This window comes from Oryctolagus cuniculus, chromosome 5 (assembly GCF_964237555.1).
Source record: "Oryctolagus cuniculus chromosome 5, mOryCun1.1, whole genome shotgun sequence".
NCBI lineage: Eukaryota > Metazoa > Chordata > Mammalia > Lagomorpha > Leporidae > Oryctolagus > Oryctolagus cuniculus.
Genome location: NC_091436.1, coordinates 60412824 through 60432270, shown reverse-complemented (window position 1 = coordinate 60432270; position 19447 = coordinate 60412824). Strand labels below are relative to the sequence as shown.

At 45.2% G+C, this 19447-nt stretch overlaps 1 protein-coding gene across 2 annotated transcripts in view; it reads left to right on the top strand.

The window, feature by feature from the left end:
* SLC16A10 (solute carrier family 16 member 10) overlaps positions 1-19447 on the top strand; it is a 133838-nt gene that overhangs the window by 102049 nt on the left and 12342 nt on the right. The window lies entirely within an intron of this gene.

Genomic DNA, 19447 nt, shown 5'->3' with positions numbered 1-19447 from the left:
TTACCTGCTATGCCCCAGTGTGGGCCCCAGTTCCTCTTTCTTGCAAAGCATACTCCTGGTCCAGTTAGTAAACCCTGGTGGCCATCCTTTCAGAACATATTCTGGGCCTGACCACCTGCCCCATCCTCACTACTGACACCTTAACCCAGCTTCCGCCCTGAACCCGGACCACGGCCAGAGCCTCCTAACCCACCTCCCTGCTTCCTCCTGCTCTTTGACACTGCTCTCCTCACAGAAACAAAAGTCTCTGCTCAGAATCCTTCCATGGCTCCCAGTGTCCTTCCAGCAGCCCCTCCCACCTCTGATCTCTGCTCTCCCTGTGCCCTGACCCCACTCAGCTCCTGCCATTGACCTTCTAAAATTTAAGTTAAAACATGCAATATCAAGTGATAGTTGACAGTTTAAATTTTCTTCACCCCATTTTCCTTTTTTGCTTATTTTTTATATTGACTCATAATTATACATATTTATGGGGTACAATGTGATGTTTGGATACATGTATACACTGTGTAATGTCAAATTACAGAAATTAGCATATCTCTCCCTCAAACATTTGCCATTTCTTTGTGGTGAGAACTTCACAAATCCTCTCTTCTAGCTATTTTGAAATAACACACTGGCCAGCACCATGGCTCACTAGGCTAATCCTCTGCCTGCGGCGCTGGCACTCCAGGTTCTAGTCCCAGTTGGAGTACTGGTTCTGCCCGGTTGCTGCTCTTCCAGTCCAGCTCTCTGCTGTGGCCCAGGAAGGCAGTGGAGGCTGGCCCAAGTGCTTGGGCCCTGCAACCACATGGAAGACCAGGAGGAAGCACCTGGTTCCTGGCTTCGGATTGGCGCAGCATGCTGGTGTAGTGGCCATTTTGGGGGTGAACCAACGGAGGGAAGACCTTTTCTCTGTCTCTCTCTCACTGTCTAACTCTGCCTATCAAAAAATAATAATAATAATAACACAGCACACTATTTTGAAATATCCTAACTGTGCAGTGCAACACCAGCAGCTGTTCCACCTATGTACCTGTAGCTATCCATTCTTTATTTTTAAAATTTTGCTTGTTTGTTGCAGGGCAGAGATAGAGAAAGAGAGAGAGTGCTCCCATCCACTGATGTATTCCCCAAATGTCCAGAAAAGCACTGGGCTGGAGGCTAAATCTGGCTTCTAGAAACTCAGTCCAGACCTCCCACGTGGATGGCAGGAACCTAGTCACTTGAGCCATCACCTGCTGCCTCTCAGAGTCCACAGTAGCAGGAAGCTAGAACTAGAAATCTGAGCCAGGAACTGAACAGAGGTACTCTGTTGTGGGCATCCTAACTCAAAAGCCTGCCCTTCTGTTCGCCTTTTAATGAGGCTTACCTGACTACCTGGAAACCTAGCCCCCTTCACACTACTTTTTCATTTTAAAAAGATTTATTTATTTGAAAGGCAGAGTTACAGAGAGAGAGGTCTTCCGTCCCCTACTTCATTCCCCAGATGGCTGCCATAACCAGGGCTGGGCCAGGCCGAAGCCAAGAACCAGGAGCCTGGAATTTCTTCCTGGTCTCCCATGTGGGTACAGGGACCCAAACACTTGGGCTATCCTCCACTACTTTCCCAGGCACACCAGTAGGGAGCTGGATTGGAAGTGAAGCAGCAGGGACTCGAACTGAACCAGTGCCCAAATAGGATTCTGGCATCACAGGTGGCAGCTTTACCTACTATACAACACCAGCCCCTACTTTTTCTTTTTTCATAGCACTTAACACATTCGAATATATTATATAATTTACTTGTTTTTTTATGATGGTTGCTTGCTATCTCTGTGTGAGTATACACTTCTGCTAGATTGTCAATTCATGAGGGTGAGGATTTCTTTGTTTTGTTCAGTGATAGATCTCAAGCATCTAACACAGTGCCTAGCAGGTGTCTTAACCCCTAGGCTAACTGCCTGCTTCTCCCTAGCTTTGGGTGAGCACTGAACACTGGGCCAGGTCGGTCAGGTGACCAATAAATGCCTAGGAATAGCAATGATGTAACTTCTTACCAGCGTGGAGGGCTCCGTATTCACTGTAAGGGTGATGACTTGGTTTCAGTTGTGTACCTATCTTCCCCCTGTTAACTCACCCTGGACATCAGCTATTTGGATACCTCTGTTCTTTGACTATCATTGGGTCGTTTTAGTTTTTCAGTTTTAAACGTGTGTGGTTCTCTTATCAAGAAGATGACTGACCAGTGTATTGAAATCTGTTACAAACAAGTTCATGAGACTCTTTTTCAAAGAAATTCATGCTAAGATATAAGTAATTTTCAAAAGAAACTTGTATAGAAAGATCTTGTTTACTTGATGCTATGATTAAAAGATAAATCATTTGCCTGCTTCCAGGGCAGTAAGTGGGACTCCAAGTCCACTTGTAATTGAGAAGAAACAAGTTGCATTTTTAAGCTTGAAATGTAATTTTGAGGCAAACAAGTCAATAAACGGGGCATGTGATATCTCAGGAGGTATTATCTAGCTCTGAGTAATGCAGATGTCCCCATGAGTCAGGCCTGGAATGTGCTGGTAGATCTCACCAGCCACAGAACCTGTGTTCACGTTGTTGGTCAGGGCAGGGACGCTGCTCCGAGCCCAAGCCCAGGGTGCTGAGCCTTGCAAACAGGAAGAGCAGACATCTTCTCATCTCTGTGTGATGTCCTCAGATGGAGTCAGGTGACAGTTGGCAAGCACTGATCATGTGTCTAACATTTGCAGGGAACCTCACATAACTGTCACAAGGATGAGTGTAGCAACAGTGTAATAAATAACACTTTTTGAGCTAAAGAAACCATTCTGTGAATGTATGCTGTTTCAGAGTCATTCATGAGTTATGCTTAGGGCTGGGATTTGGACGCAGGATCTAAGTCCCAGGTTCTTTTTATGAAGGACTCTGCTGTTCTTGCATCGTGTTACCCAAGATGGGATGCTATCATTTTCACCCGTGTTGGGTCTGGACCAAAGATTACTTTGCCTTGCACATTTTTCTGTTCTCTCAGAAATGAGTACAAAGGCCATGTTGAGCTGTCCCAGAACTCAGAGCCTTTGTTCTGCTGTAGTGGGAATAAGAGGATTTCATGCAGCCTTATTTCCAGCTGCTCCCCGTCTCCTTTTTTGATCTCTAGTTCATTGTAAATATGAGAAAATTGAGGCCATACAAACCCCCGATAAGCAGAACATGGGCCAGATATGACTTCTTGTTTTTTTTTTTTATACAATAAAGATTATGTACAACAGAGCAGAAATGGACACATGTACAAATTTTATAGCAGCGTTTGTCCTATCATTTGGTTAACGTAAATGCTGTTACTGGAACATGGGGAAAGTCAACTGCCTGAGTGTTAGCGTCACTATGGGAGGCCCCTGGTGGATCATTAGTTGCTTGAGAGAGTGCCCTAAAGAGTTTGTGTGTTGGGAAACTGTACCTTCCCTCTTGTGAATGTATACATTTCACCAGGGATTCGTTGTGTTTTGAAGGATCTCACATTTTATTTGATAAAATATTTGAGATCTTCCAAATTTTAAATGTGAAGGGTCATTGGCTATTGCCAGACATTTGCCAGGTGGCTCTGGTGTCTAATCCATCCCGCAGACACTTGTGCCGGCTTGTGCCTACTGCAGCTTTCTCTGGCATTTGTGCAAAAGCTCTCATCACTTACTGTGAGGCTTCCAGAGTGTAAGGGGCAAGGGGCCATGTTACATACCTGCACCGTTAGGCAGACTTCAGCACCCAGGGAAAGTTCAAGGGTCATGCACATCTCAATGTGGTGGCCCCCGCTGCTCATGTTGTCACCCCTGCCCTGTTCCAGATCCCTGTGGTATCCTGTATCCATCTAGCTCGCTTGTAATCAGAGGGTTAACGCCCTCATGACAGATTGGAAAAAGGCTGAGTATGGAGGAGCCCAACCACTGGCCTCCATGCTAAGTGGACCAGGTTCTTTCTTGGATTAGCATTGCGAGGATAACAGCAGCATGGTGGTTGCCAGGCACAGTTTAACATTCTGCTTGCCCAGTCCTCAAAGCTATGCAGGGGGTTGCCTTAAACCACAAACTGCTTTTATTAGACAAATGTAACACATAGATTTTCCATGTTTTTATTTAATGCTTGGCTTCCAAGAAGTTCCCACAAACATCGTCGCTCCCTGGGGTCTTGGGGCAACCCTGTGAGATGGGCATCAGCAGTGCTTCCCTGTAGGCTAGGAATGGTGATGGCTTGCTCTGGGTTGCAAGACCAGTACATGGCACAGCCAAGGCCCAAGCCTGGGTTTTTTTCAGGGTGTGACTTTTAAAAAAACTATCCAAAAATGTGCCAAAAAGTTTAACAGTAAGTTTGGAGCTGTGACAGATTGCACCGATCACTTCACTGTATTCCGCCCCCATTCCAAGACATTTAAAGGAACTAAAGCATAGAAAGTTAAGTCGCTTGCCAGAAGTCACATTTACAAAAGCAGCAGAGCCAGGTATAACATCCAAGAATACCCACGCAAAATAAATGGAGGCTTATTGTAACCTAAATTGTAAATGTAGACAAAATGAAGCAATGAAATTGTTTTCTTAGCCAAGCCTGGTCACCCTCATCTCCAGGAGGTTGTTTTGCCATTCTGGCATAGTCCAGTTCTCCCAGAGGTGCCAGTGGCGGTTGCACTGGCCTTGTGGTCTGTCTTTTGTGGATATATTTGGAGCTCATGGTCAAAGTGGTTGTGTGGCAGAGTTGGGCTGATTAGGCGAGGTGTGCAGTGGCATCCTGCAGACTGCAGGGCCATGCATCCTGGGCCAGGCCGCTGAAGCTGTGGGTCCTGTCTGCCCCCTCATTGTGAGGCTCTGCCAGCCGCCAAGCCATGGGGCCCATTGCACGGCCCCAGCCCTGTTGGCGGTGGCTGTGGAGTTCTGGAAATGTTTTCTGTTGACTTCATGTGCAGTTGTATAATTGAAGTTGCCCTAGCCCAGTCTTCTTGGCACTACAGCCAGGTGAGAAGAGCTGAACTTAAAATTTTGTGACCTCAAAGCTTAAATATTAGGAGTTAAAGATTTCACTTACTCACCCTTTGCCTTTTTCTTTTTCTCCTTTGTATTCTTGTTTTCAGTTTATTATTCTGTTTATCTTCATGTTGATTGTTACTTTGACATTTATTAACTGTGCACCGTGTTTTAACAGTTTGCAGAATTAAAAAGTAATCAGGTTGTTTTTCCATCCACATTTCCTAATTCCTGTAATTTTTGTTTTCCTAGTTTTCATTCAAAAATAGGCCTGTAAGATACGTTTGCCACAAAGATACTTCTTTGTGTAATTTATCAATCTAAGTATCAGACTTTACCCAACTGGGATTCACTGTGTGGTGCGAATCCGTTGAACTCCTATAACCTCTGCATACATTTCTTTAAGTTTTTGCTATTATGTGGGCTGGAAATGTTTCACTTTATGAGAACTAACCAAACAATATGAGAATGTTGGCCTTACATGTATATTTTCTGATTCAGTATGCACAGTAGTAGCCTTTCGTGAGGAAACAGCACCAGTACAGATTCCCCTGCTAATTGACAAGAACCCTTCGGCTCAGAGAGGACTCACTGGGCAAGAGTGCCGGCAGAATTGACTTAGACAAAGTTATGTTATTCCGTGACCACTGTTGTTCAAGCATTAGTTTCTCTGACAGATCCTGCCTGAGCACCTGTGGTGTGCTTCTAGCATTCCAGGTGTGGGGAGGCAGTGGGGAAAAGAGATGTCATTTCTCCCACAGAGTTCAAGAAACAGTGTGTGTGTGTATGTGTATATATGTATATAAGGCAGTTTTCAAACGTGAGCTTTTCTTTGAAGCCAACAAAATGAGCTGGGCGGTGATGATGCATGCGAGTTCAGCACGGGCACTCAGGGCAGCCTTGTTGCAGAGGAGAGGGCCAGTGTGGTCTGTGGGCGAAGTGGGTGATTAGGCGCTGAGATAACAGCTTCCTGTTGCCCTCTGAAGCCTCTAAAAGAATTTCTGCAGCCTATATCTTTGAGAGCAGTCAGCAGTTGAACGTTTTTAATCCGACTTATTTTTATCTGATATATTATATTAAAGTCTGCAAGTTGAAAATGAAAACTTCATGTATACTTTGCTGTAGGACCCAGGCATTGTTTTTTCATATACTTTGTTAATTACTGATGTCTACTAATAATACACTGTGTCAGTTCTTGGATGGTGCTATCAAGTGAATGCTTAGACATCCTCTCTTTATTTTGTCCCCACGTTTTTCAGGTTTTTTCAATGGTATCTGTGCTTTTCTTGCTTTCCTAGCTTTTCTAACCTTGCATTTATTTCCCTTCAGATCTCAACATCTGCCGCAATTTGACTGTTCAGGTTAGTGAAAATTTGCCCATTTACCAGTTTTGTGCCTTAGGCAGTATTCACCAGCATTCTCCTGCTTGAGATGAATAAGGATCTTTACTTCTCTGGCCACTTGTGACTCATTAATGGCAAAGTTAAATATTTACAGAACACTCTCATCAAAACAAGTGGTTTTTTTTTTTAAAGACTGTTTTAAAAACTATGTAAGACAAGAGAGCTTAGAACTTGATAGAAAGAGAAGACATAGTTAATACATGAGAAATCTAGAAAACTGATCATTTACAAATCAGCAAACCAAAGCAGAGCTGTTGCTTTTAGAAAGGGACAGCAAGCCATGTGTTCCAAATTACAGGTATGTAGTTAGCTAAAAATCAGTATTTATAGATAATTCAGCAGTTGTTTTTAGAAGTGATGCATGAAAATTTTCTCAGGCATGAATATTATCCCTAGAATGTATGCCCCAAACCTCTGAAAAATTTAAAATTGGTAGGGGAGAAAGAAACCCAGTAACATTTAAAAATATCTCATTTTAGCTACAGTGAAGCAGCAGCAATGATGTATTTTTGTCAGTCTCTTTTACTGTATAATGTATCCAATGTAAGTATGGGAAAGGCTGGTGAAAACTGTGGACTTATCTACCAAATACACTGGGAAGCTGTGTGTGGGAAAGGGGTGGGCATCTCATGAAATGCTAAGGAAGCAGGTAAGGTGAGGTTAGCCTGGGTAGGGCTAGGACAGTCTCCTTTTTGTTGTGCCAGCCCCGGCACCTAGCATGTGCTTGGCTGTCTTTTGAGATTTATTTACGTAATTGAAAGAGAGTGACAGAGAGAGAGAGAGAGAGAGAGAGAGAGAAATATTCCATCTGCTGGTTCACTCTCCAAATGGCTATAACAGCCAGGGCTGGGCAAGACCAAAGCTGGGAGCCCAGCACTCCGTCTGAATCTCCTGCATGGCTGCCAGGGTTCCAAGTACTTGGGCCATCTGCTGCTGCTTTCCAGGCATATTAGCAGAAAGTTGGATTGGAACTGGAGCAGCTGGGACTCAAACCTGTGCTTCCATGTGGCAGCTTAACCCATTGCACCTCAGCGCCAGCCCCTGTACCTGGCTCTCAGTCTGTACTCTTGGACAATTGCAGGTTGAGTTGCTGAAGTACAAGGTCTGCTAGTTCTTCCCTCATGCTAGTAGCACTTTGTGTTCTTCAAATTCTTTTTTTCTTTGCTCTTCAACATATGTCTCCTGAAGGTGGGAATGTTTTCTCTCCATCTCACAAGGGAAGGAGTTGTTAAGAGACTTTTCTTGGGTCATGTACACAGTTAATGACAGGCTGAGGTCTAAAAGTTTAAAAATCAAAATAAAAGTGATCTTACACTCATTTAGATTGGCTTGGAAGTGGCTGGCAGGAGGGCCGTAGTCCTTCTGAGATGAGCTTTTTCCCCTAAGCCTAGTGCTCCCAGCTGCTTCCACAGGACTGACATGCCTGCAGGTGGCCCATGGGCTACAGAGCCCACACCCTTCTTGACCCACATACACAGCTGTCGAATTTTAAATGCTGATGGATATTGATGATTGGATTTCTGAAGCATTATTGTGTTATCAACAAAAATCAAGTATCACAGTTATCTCTAGTCATGGGAACCCATGGTTTTCCTCTCCGTGTTCCATATTCCTTGGGAGCTGCCTCAGTTTTCATGGCTCTTGACCTTGTCTTCTCAGCTTTTCCACAGAGGAAAGTTCCCAGCTTCCTGTTGGTAGTTTGGGCATCCAGTGCCCTTCTCTGTCAGGTGTCTCCTTGCTTTAGCTCTTCAGCCCTGAAGGCCCAGTCTGAATTTTGGGATGGGAGTTGCCTGATGATGCCCTTCCCCCTGTTCCCTGTGAAGTGCTTAGTTTCTACCTCTGCATCACTGTCGCCTTCATAGCATCCACGTAAGGCCCTAGCACAGTGTGTCCCTTTCTCTCCTGAAATAAAAATCCCTAGATAACATTACCTGCCTCTACGTATCATATTGTTTTTAAATCAGTGATATCCCACCTGTAACATAAAGGAGAAATAAAAGAAAATGCTTTAGATATGTACTACAACATGGAACATTGAGAGCATCATGCTAAGTGGAAGAAGCCAGACACAAAAGGAGAAATATGATTCCACTAAGCAAGTGGAGTCAAGTTCATAGAGACAGAAAGTAGAATGGTGATTTCCAGGGCGGGGGATTGAGAAGATAAGGAATTAGTGTTTGATGGAGCTCTGTTTTAGGAAAAGGAAAAAATCCTGGAGATGGTGGTGATGGTAGTAGAACAATGTGAATGTACTTAATACCTTAAGTCACTGAAAAATGGTTAAAATGGTGAGTTTTATGTGATGAACTTTTTTGGAGAATGCTTGTAAAAGGAAAATGCATATTATGAAAACACTATGCATGGATTTCAAAATGTTTTTATCTTTTAATTCCATTTTTCCATGAACTTTGTTGAAAAACTCTTGTACGTGGAAATGACAACAGTGAGAGGAAAATGTATCTAGGATTAACCCTAACAATTACTTACTTGAGAGAGAGAGACAGAGAGCTCCCATCTGCTGGCTCTCTCTCCACATGCCCGTAATCACCAGGACTGGTCTAGGCTGAACCTGGGAGCTGGAACTGAATCCAGATTTCCCATGTGGGTGGCAAGAACCCAGTTCCTCTAGCCATCACTGCTGCCTCTCAGAGTGTGCATTAGTAGGAAGTTGGAGTTGGGAGCCAGAGCCAGAGCCAGGTATTGAACCCAAGCACTTTGATATGCAGCATGGGCTTTTTAACTACTAAGCTACATGTCTGCCCCACGCAATAATTACTCTTCATTCTGGTAAAAAAGAAACTGAACCTGTGGGATGATAATAGGGAGGCAGTCTGCAACTAGCTGACTCTTAGGGCTAATAGAAAGGATTCAACACTGTGTGCCTGACAAAGACTGAAGAGGAAGTATAAGTAGGAGTCTTAAGCACAGTAGCTATCCAGCCAACATCATTATCCTGATTCTTTTTTTAAAAAAAGATTTATTTATTTGAAAATCAGAGTTGCACAGAGGGGGGGGGGGGGTGTCGGTCTTCCAATGGTTGACTCCCAAACTGGCTGCAACAGCCGGAGCTGGCCAATCCGAAGCCAGCAGCTTCCTCCAGGTCTCTCATGCAGTTGCAGGGGCCCAAGCATTTGGGCCATCTTCCACTGCTTTCCCAGGCCATAGCAGAGAGCTGGATTGAAAGTGGAGCAGCCGGGACTTGAACTGGCACCCATATGGGATGCCAGCACTGCAGGCAGCGGCTTTACCCGCTGTGCCACAGTGCCAGCCCCTATCCTGATTCTTAGTAAGGAGAGATTATAAGATGGTAGAGTTTTCATGGAAGGATTTTTTTTTTCAATGCAAAATGAAGAGTGGAATTAAGCTGAATAAGAAGGTAATGCCTTAACTTACGCTTTTCTAAAACATCAGGTATACCTTAAGCTAAACGAATTAGAATTTCAGTCAACAGTTTACACATCTTTTATTGTTCAAGAAGACATAGAACGCCGGCGCCGTGGCTCAATAGGCTAATCCTCCACCTTGCGGCGCCGGCACACCGGGTTCTAGTCCCGGTTGGGGCGCCGGATTCTGTCCCGGTTGCCCCTCTTCCAGGCCAGCTCTCTGCTATGGCCAGGGAGTGCAGTGGAGGATGGCCCAGGTGCTTGGGCCCTGCACCCCATGGGAGACCAGGAAAAGCACCTGGCTCCTGGCTCCTGGCTCCTGCCAGGATCAGCGCGGTGCGCCGGCTGCAGCGGCGGCCATTGGAGGGTGAACCAACGGCAAAGGAAGACCTTTCTCTCTCTGTCTCTCTCTCTCACTGTCCACTCTGCCTGTCAAAAAAAAAAAAAAAAAAAGACATAGAACTAGTTTTAAGAATTTATAAAATATCTGGCTTATTAACATTATTGCCAGGATCATTAATTAAGCAAAGTTAGCGTTACCCCACATTCTAGTGTTTTAAGTAATACTTTCTGAATTTACCCCTTCCTATTTTAAAGTGAAGCCTATTTTAAACGTCTAAAATTTAAGCTTACTTAAATTAGCCTTTTATTGAGTGCATTTGTTACCTTTTGACTAGTTTTCCAAAATCCAACTATTGGTTATAGATTCCATACCCACAAATACCTGTCTGCATGTATATGTAGCTTATAGGTGACTCGGGAGTAACTTTAAAGAGCACGTGCCTCCCTGGGTTTTACTAAGGGTAGAACATGAAAACCTATGATGCCTCGCCAGAGCCTGGGTCACATAGACAGGAGCTTGCTTCTGTGGACCCTTTGCAGCCAGTGCGTGCCTTCAGTGTGCTCTGTGGAAGTACTGAGGTCACTGGTCTTGCAGGCAGGCTGTGGACTGGTGGAGCCCTCCAGTGCCGTCATGCTGACAGCCCACAGGCAGTGCAGGGTGTTTTTGTTTTTTAAAAAATCTATTTATTTATTTTAAAGGCAGAGAGAGGTCTTTCATCTGCTGATTCACACTCCAAATGGCCGCAACAGTTGGAGGTGAGCCAGGAGCTTCCTCTGTGGGTGCAGAGGCCCAAAGATTTGGGCCATTTTCTCCTGCTTTCCCAGGCCATGGCAGAGAGCTGAATCGGAAGTGAAGCAGCCAGGTCTCAAACTGGAGCTCCCATGTGGGTGCAGAGGCCCAAAGATTTGGGCCATTTTCTCCTGCTTTCCCAGGCCATGGCAGAGAGCTGAATCGGAAGTGAAGCAGCCAGGTCTCAAACTGGTGCCCATATGGGATGCCGGCACTGCAGGTAGTGGCTTTACCTGCTAAGCCACAGCACCAGCCCCAAATGGGCAGGGTCTTAATGCACCATACTGGTGTCCATGCGGCCTAGCCAGGAACCAAGGATCTGAAAGAGCAGTAAATCTGGTGTGCTAAGAATGAGACTCAAAGAAAAAACTTTTCAGAATCAAATTTGGACTTGGGTGGAATACCTTTCATTGTTCATGAAGGAACAACAACTTTTGATAAGTTGTGAAATATCTGGCACAGAAATTAGCATCAGGATAACTAATTTCAAATTCCCTGAAAAGCCTAGTGGTTTATTTTTATTAAGATGAAATCTTCCTTAAACTTCTCATATTCAAGGTTTTTTAAAGTGGCATCTAAATCCCTATCAGTTGTGGTTGATAATTTCTCTAGAAATTTTTTTTATTTATTTCCAAAAAAACAGGGAAACATAACAGGCTTTGCCAGAATTTTTAGAGTGAGAAAATTGGGTTTTTCAAAACTAGACCAACTTCCTTAAACCATCAGCCATGTCTCTCTCCTGAGCTCCTCTGCTGCGCCTTGATGGCTGTGAAATACTCCCCGTTCCGGGGACACTTCTTTTTTCCTCAGCCCTGACTCACTCGGTCTCAACAGTGCCTTGTGTGATTCGACACCATGGAGACCCATCTTAATGAAATCAAAGTCTGACTTTAAAAAACAGACAGAACCAACTACCTGAGCCTGCCAGCGTCCTATCAGGCCAAAGGTCTGCTCTCCAGCTGGGCAGCTGTTGAAGACACGGCAGGTACCTGCGCCACAACAGAAAGATGTGGAAGCAGACATGGATGGGCCTCTGCAGGCAAAGGGCAGCCTTCCTTTCAGGTGTGGCTCACAGGCGTGTTCGTCCCAGTGCACAGTTGATCGCATTGAGCGAGCAAAAGTGACATTTGGGGCCTGATCTAATCCTGAACATCTATTTGTGGCTGGAAAGTCTTATTTCATACACACACACACACACACACACACACCCATTAAGGGCTTAATTTTAATGTGCACAGATCTATGGGTTAGTTTTCTTCCACCTTTAATCAATTCACTTTGCTAGCCTGTGTACAGTGCTCACGCAAAACCTCATAAGGAATGCCCTACTTGTTTTAAGTGACTTCCTTTTCTTCACAAAAACAGAAATAGAGGAAACAGTTGGTTTTTTGAAAAACAATTAAAACTCGTTTTCCATTCAGAAGATTTCTGTTCATTCTACTTTGAAATCAAAGGGTAGTGTAAAGTTTTCATTTGCAACAAATTTCCAGATTATCCATTAACCTCTCTAACAGGCTTTTCACTCCCTTACAAATATACATGTCTCTTTAAAGGGGCCAAGCTCTTTTCTCTGAGTTTACATTTTAAAGAGTGTAATGGAGCAGAATGGTGTTTGAGAGGTACAGACTAGCTTTTGAAATATTGGATGGGTGTATTCTTAGGAGTCATTCCAAAGTGAATGTAACCGAGAAACGCTACTCCGGACTGCTGCTTGGCTGGAGGGTAGGTGGAAGTGCTCCGAACTGAGGATTTCTAAAAACTGGGAAGTAGAAAGCTTCGAGTCAACTGGATTTCCACAGCCACTGAAAATACTCCACGACATTTCTTCCTGCAGGTTTGGAAGTGCCAGGCAAGCTTTAAAGATACCCATTGCCCCCTCCCCCACAAGAGCTGACTCTCCTAGAAGCAAAAATGAGTGCACAGGCCTACCTGTCGTCCAGCCCACTTTCCAGTGTATGAGAGGAGGAGGGGCAGGCAGCCAGGGAACCAGCGGCGTCCCAGACAAGGAGAGATGGTGACTGCGTAGCTGAACTGCTCGAATCTGTCAGAGGGCTTGGTTAACTGCAGCCACGGCTCATGCTAGTGCTTGTGTTCCCTTGCTCAGGTCTGTGAAGACAGCTGTCAGTCTTTCACTGCCGTGCTCCGCAGCGCTCGGTCGGGTGCGTTTGTGCCCTGCTTTCCTGGCCTGCCGCACGTTGCCTTTGTTGTTAGCACTTTGTACTGAGTCCATCGGCTGTCGCGTGCAGGCTGCTGTCAGAGGTGAAGTTATTTATAAGAGTGTCCAGTAGTTCCCTTTCTTTTTACCCACTGTGCCTCCAAGTCATACAGCCAAGCATGTATACACTAACAGTCTAATTATTGGTGTAATAAATGCTACACGCGCTACGTAAAAGACATTGAGGGAAAGAATACTCATGCCCTCCAGGGAGGCATGGGGGTGGAGTAACAAGGCTGCTGGCGGTCGCCATGTGGTCGGATCACAGTCTTTAATTAGAGAAGTACATGGGTCGCGTTTGGGCCTTCCTGACAGGTGGCCCCCTGGCTTTGCAGGTGTGTTCCACCCTTAGGCTTGAGGGGCTTCTGTGAATGAACTGATCTGGGGCTCCGTTTAATCAGGCCCCCTTCCGTTGTGAACCGTCTGGCAAGGAGAGGCCTGGGCATCTAAAGCGCTATCATCAGCTTCACTGGGACTGGTTTTGTACCATGGCCACCTCCTTTCCCGTCCTTCATGGCTGTTTCTCAGAGAGCCAGAGGACTCTGCCTGCATTCTCAGTGGTAGAATAGTATCAGATGTCCCTGAGGGTCTTGCATCCTGGTTCCCCTGCAGGGGAGCAGCGGACAAGAGAGAAGTCAGGGCCGAGACCATTCCAGTGAGATGATTGCTCTCTTAGGCTGTTGTTCCTGACCTCATAGAAATGAGCTCTGGCCCTGGCTTTAGTGAGGGGACAGGAACTTGCCTTCCATGGGCTGGCAGAAATCTGTCATCCATAGAGAGGCTCATGGCCATTTGCTTGAATTGGAGATGGCTAGAGGAAGGGGGAAATGGCAAACTACTTTGTTTTTTTTTTTTTTTAAGTAATAATTACCAATAAATATGGAATAAGAAGATATTTTAGGATATGAGTTCTTAGTTATCTTTGGATTAAAAAATTAAGTAGCATTTCGCACAATTTAAACATTTTTCTGTGGTCAGAGAAAGCTGTTACTTGCATGATGGAAAAATCTTTCAGGAGCAGATGGTTGAGATGTCAGTCAGCAAGGCCTTGCTAATCTGCAAGTGTTCAACCCTGGGTTAAACAAATGTCTGAGGTCATAAAAGACTAATTCTTGGCCGGCGCTGTGGCTCACTAGGCTAATTCTCCGCCTTGCGGCGCCGGCACACTGGGTTCTAGTCCCGGTTAGGGCGCCAGATTCTGTCCCAGTTGCCCCTCTTCCAGGCCAGCTCTCTGCTGTGGCCCGGGAGTGCAGTGGAGGATGGCCCAAGTGCTTGGGCCCTGCACCCGCATGGGAGACCAGGAGAAGCACCTGGCTCCTGCCATCAGATCAGCGTGGTGTGCCGGCCGCGGCGGCCGTTGGAGAGTGAACCAACGGCAAAAGGAAGACCTTTCTCTCTGTCTCTCTCTCTCACTGTCCACTCTGCCTGTCAAAAAAAAAAAAAGACTAATTCTTGCCCTTACAAAGTCTAACATAAAATTATTGCTCTACAAAATATTCTCCATTCCCTGTGTAGATAGTGGCCTCTAGTCTAAGCTTTGTATTGGTTTAAGAAATGTTAGAAATGAAAGCATTTTCAACATTTGCATGTCTCTGCTCATGCAACTCTTTATGAGGTATGTCAGTTTTGCCCAATATCATGCTTTCTCCTAAATGCATGCCAGTCTCCAGAGGACAAGAAATAGGCAGGAATTCAGAAAACAGTAGCATTTGTGGGAGAGCAGGTGGCAGGAGGAATGTGCCAGGCCATGGGGGTGCTACTGCCTCAATGAGGAAGGATCTGTGGGACCCAGGGGTTCAGCACCCACAAAATCTGCTCTCCTTTTCCCCAGGTTCCCTCCCTTACTGACCATAGCAAGTTTTAGTTTGTGGATTTTGGTGGGGGGGTGGGTAGGGAAGGGATATCAGAAGCAGAGTTTCCTATTGTATTTAAAAAAGGACAGCAAGTAACAAAATGCAATGAAGTAATGCTCCTTATAGTTGACAAACAGTTTTTACTTAAACAGATTTTGAATTTACCCTATTTACTCTTTCAAAAGACCCCAAACATTTTACGTTGTTATCCTTTTAAAGATTACAAGAGTGGGCATTTGATGTAACAGTTAAGCTGCCACTTGGGATGCCTGCATCTCACATGGGAGTACCTGGTTTGAGTCCCAGCTCAGCTCCCAATCCTAGCTCCGGGCTAATGCACCACATAGTAAATACCAAGTGATGGCTCAAGTGCTTGGGTCTCTGCCACCTGATGGGAGATGGTAATAGAGCCCATTTCTTAGATTTGGCCTGGCTGAGCCCCAGCCATGTGGGCATTTGGAAAGTAAACCAGCGGTTGGAAGATTTCTCTATCTCTTTCTCTCTCTCTGTTTTTCAAGAAATAATTTAAAGATTATAGGAGCTGGCATCATGGCGCAGAGGGTTAAGCTACCACCTGCAACATCAGCATCCCATGTGAACACCGGATTGAGTCCTGGCTGCCCCATTTCCCATCCAGCTCCCTGCTAATTCACTTGAGAAAGCAGAAGATGACCTAAGTACTTGGGCCCTGCCATCCATAAGGGGAGATCCAGAGGGTATTCCAGGAACCTGGCTTCTACAGCCCTGGCCATAGTCATTTGGGCAGTGCTCTTTCTGTAACTCTTCCTTTCAAATAAATCTTAAAAGAGAAATTACAAAGTCAAACAGGGACAAAAATAAGTCACAAATAGAGGATGGTAGCAGTTTGGCAGATAGGATAGAGCAGTCATTCACTTCTAAGAATACCTATCTCTTGTGATTACTAAAGGATATCTCTTAAAAAGTTATAGTAGATTCTTTTGGTGCCTCCCAAAGTGGATTAATGAATTAGAGTCTGGATTCTAATTCCAAATAAGGCTGAAGAATACAAATGATAATATTCTACTTGCCTTCCGACTTTGTCTAATTTCACTTGAGGGACAGTGGTAAGGGCATTGAGGACTCATGCAGTTTGGGGTCACTTTTATATTTTTAAGAATTTTTTAAAAAGATTATTTGAAAGGCAGAGTTAGAGAGAAAGGGAGAAGACACAGAGAATGAGATCTTCATCCCCTGGTTCATTTCCAAAATGGCCATAATGGTTGGGAGCCTGGAACTCCATCCAGGTCTCCCATGTGAGTGGCAGGGACCCAAGCACTTGGGCCATCTTCTGCTGCCTTCCCAGGTGCATTAGCAGGGAGCATTGGCGGTGGAGCAGCCAGGATTCGAACTGATACTCCTATGAGTTATTGGCATTACAGGCAACAACTTAACCCACTGCACCACAGCATTGGGTCCTATGACAAAAATATTTCAACATGGAATCAATATGAAGACATTATTAATGAGATGCATTGCATGCTATTCTCTCACTAGAACTTACTGAATCCCGTAAGTTTTATCTTCAGCGTGTCTCTGTCCAGACTAGCCCTATACCCAGGTTCACATCTCAGTGCTTAGCGGCCCACATGGGGTTAAGGTTTGTGCTTAAGATACAGCCAGAGTCAAAGCTGCAGTAGCACAGCAGAGGCCTGTATCTGTCAAGCTAGGAGTCTGGGCCTTACCCTGAGGCTGAGGAGGTATGAAAGAATCTTTAGCAGAAAAATGACATTTTTTTATATTGAACTTATTCTAGTGGTCTTAGAGAATATGGGTGGGAGGGGAGAGACCTAGGAGCGGGGGCTCAAGCAAGAAGCATGTCAGGAGGCTGCTGCAGTGGTCCAGGTGAGGATGGCAAGAGCCGAAAGTAAAACACCCCGGGGAACATGGACCAAAGGAAGTATACCCGAGAGACGCAGGAGGTAAAATCATCAGGCTTTGGTGGCAACTGTTGGATCCAGAATCAGGAAAAGCCTAAAAGAGGTTGGGCCAGTAGAGCAGTGCTCAGAAACGAGGGCTGGGGGCAAGGGCAGATTCTCCGGGTGGGATGAGTTCAGCATGGGGCATGTTGACTTGGAGGTGCCTTTGAAATGGGCATGTGGTTACATCTAGTTTGGCACGCAAGAGTTTACTCAAGAGAATGTGTAGAGTGAGAAGCTCACAAAGCTGGGTGGGAACGCTCGGTGCTTCAGGTGCCAAGTGGAAACTTGAGGCAGTAGCGGGAGGTTAGTTTGTCTAAGGGTAGAAGAGGGGAAGAACATCCTGGCATGTCTCAGCGATTTTAGAATGAACTAGTGCTGCTGGGCCAAATAAGATTAGGGCTGAGATCAAAGCCAGCTTAATGCAATTTGTAGACATGTTTTGTTTGGCTTCTGTAGGGCTGGGTCACATAATGTTCTAAATCTAAGTGAGGTGCCAACATTTCCACACGAAATCTGAGTTTCTAACTTCTCTTTTAAAATGAAAAGGGACAGGAGGTAGACTTGGCACCACTGGTAGTCTCACATGGTAATGGCCAACTCAATTGTATGCCTTTTCTCTCCAGTGAATTGTCCTGCCCCTTTCTGTTACTTGCCTAGAACCTCCAGACATTTGAATTTTCTACATTTTTTTAAAGATTTATTTTATTTATTTGAAAGAGTTAGAGAGACAGAGAGAGAGGTCTTCCATCCGCTGGTTCACTCCCCAGATGCTGCAACAGCTGGAGCTGTGCTGATCCAAAGCCAGGAGCCCCAGGAGCTTCTTCTGGGTCTCCCACACAGGTGGCAGGGACCCAAGGACTTGGGCCATCTTCCACTGCTTTCCCAGGCCATAGCAGAGAGCTGGATGGGAAGAGGAGCAGCTGGGACTAGAACCGGAGCCCATATGGGATGCAGGGGCTACAGCCCACTTGCCACAGTGCTGGCCCCTGAATTTTCTACTTTCGAGCAAGGCTCAGTAGGTGACAAAGGTACAAAGATTTGTGACAGATCATGGAGAGCTTTGGATTCTAAACTAAGGAGTATAAGACATAGATAATCAGCAACCTGTGATTAACAGCTTGCTAAGATTAAAGCTATATTTTGGAAGATTATTCTGGACCAGTGTGAAAATAGAGAAGTTAGAATAGTTATAGAATAGAATAGTTATAGAATAGTTATAGAATAGAATAGTTATAGAATAGAATAGTTTCAGTTTTGAAAGGGACTAGAGATATGAGATAGGGTGGGGATATTCAAATGGACTTTAAAAATGCAGAATGGAAGTGCTTTAAGGAAATGTCAACCAGGAAAAACAATGCCGCCACACAGGAACCATATGGACCAGTGAACTTGGTAGGAAATTTGCCTACAGATTTCCAGAACCCAGGCTGAGGTTTGATGAAGGAGGTGGTGGTTGCCAGGGGTATTATGCAAGATGGAATAAATCATGCTTATTGTCCATCTGTGGCCTACAGGCCACTGAACTGTTCTAAGTAGAACTCCATTCTAAGCAGCTTGTAAATGGGAAGAAAAAATTATTTTATTAAAAAAAAAACAGAATTAACATCATTATTAACTATGTGCCAGGCACCATTGCAAGTTCTTTATGTAAATATTTAATTCTCACAGCCACCTTTGAAGTAGGTATTATTGCTATGAGGAGGCCTCAGAAAGTTCATGGAAAAATATAATTAAAAGGTAACGGGAGGGGGCATTTAGCCTAGTGCCCATGTCTCACATGGAAGTGCCTGGATTCCATACCTGGCTTCAGCTCCTGATTCCTGCTTTCTGCTATTGCAGAGCCAGGGAGGCAGCAGTGATGTCTGAAGTGATTGGGTTCTTGCCAGTCACACAGGAAACCCAGAATGAGTTCCTGGCTTCTGAATTTGGTCTGGCCAAGGCCTGGGTGTCATGGGTGTTTGGACGGTGAAGCACTGGATGGGAGCACTCACTGTCTCGACCTCTTAAATACATTTTCAATGCAAATTTTCCCATGAATTTTAGAAGCTCCCTCATTTTTTATTTTTACAGACACAGAAACAGACTTTAGAGGAAGAGATCCTACCCAGAGTCATGAGGTTGTTAAAGGTTGGACCCAGGACTTAAAGCTAAGCAGTCTGACTGCAGAGGCTTATTTTTTAAATCATTATGTTCCGGTGGGTGCTGCAGCTCACTAGGCTAACCCTCTGCCTGTGGCGCCAGCACACCGGGTTCTAGTCCCAGTTGGGGCGCCGGTTCTGTCCCAGTTGCTCCTCTTCCAGGCCAGCTCTCTGCTGTGGCCAGGGAGTGCAGTGGAGGATGGCCCAAGTGCTTAGGCCCTGCACCCGCATGGGAGACCAGGAGGAAGCACCTGGCTCCTGGCTTCAGATCAGCGCAGCGAGCTGGCCGTAGCAGCCATTTGGGGGGCGGGGGCAGTGAACCAACGGAAGGAAGACCTTTCTCTCTCTCTCTCACTGTCTAACTCTGCCTGTCAAAAAAAAATTATGTTCTATTCCCTTCT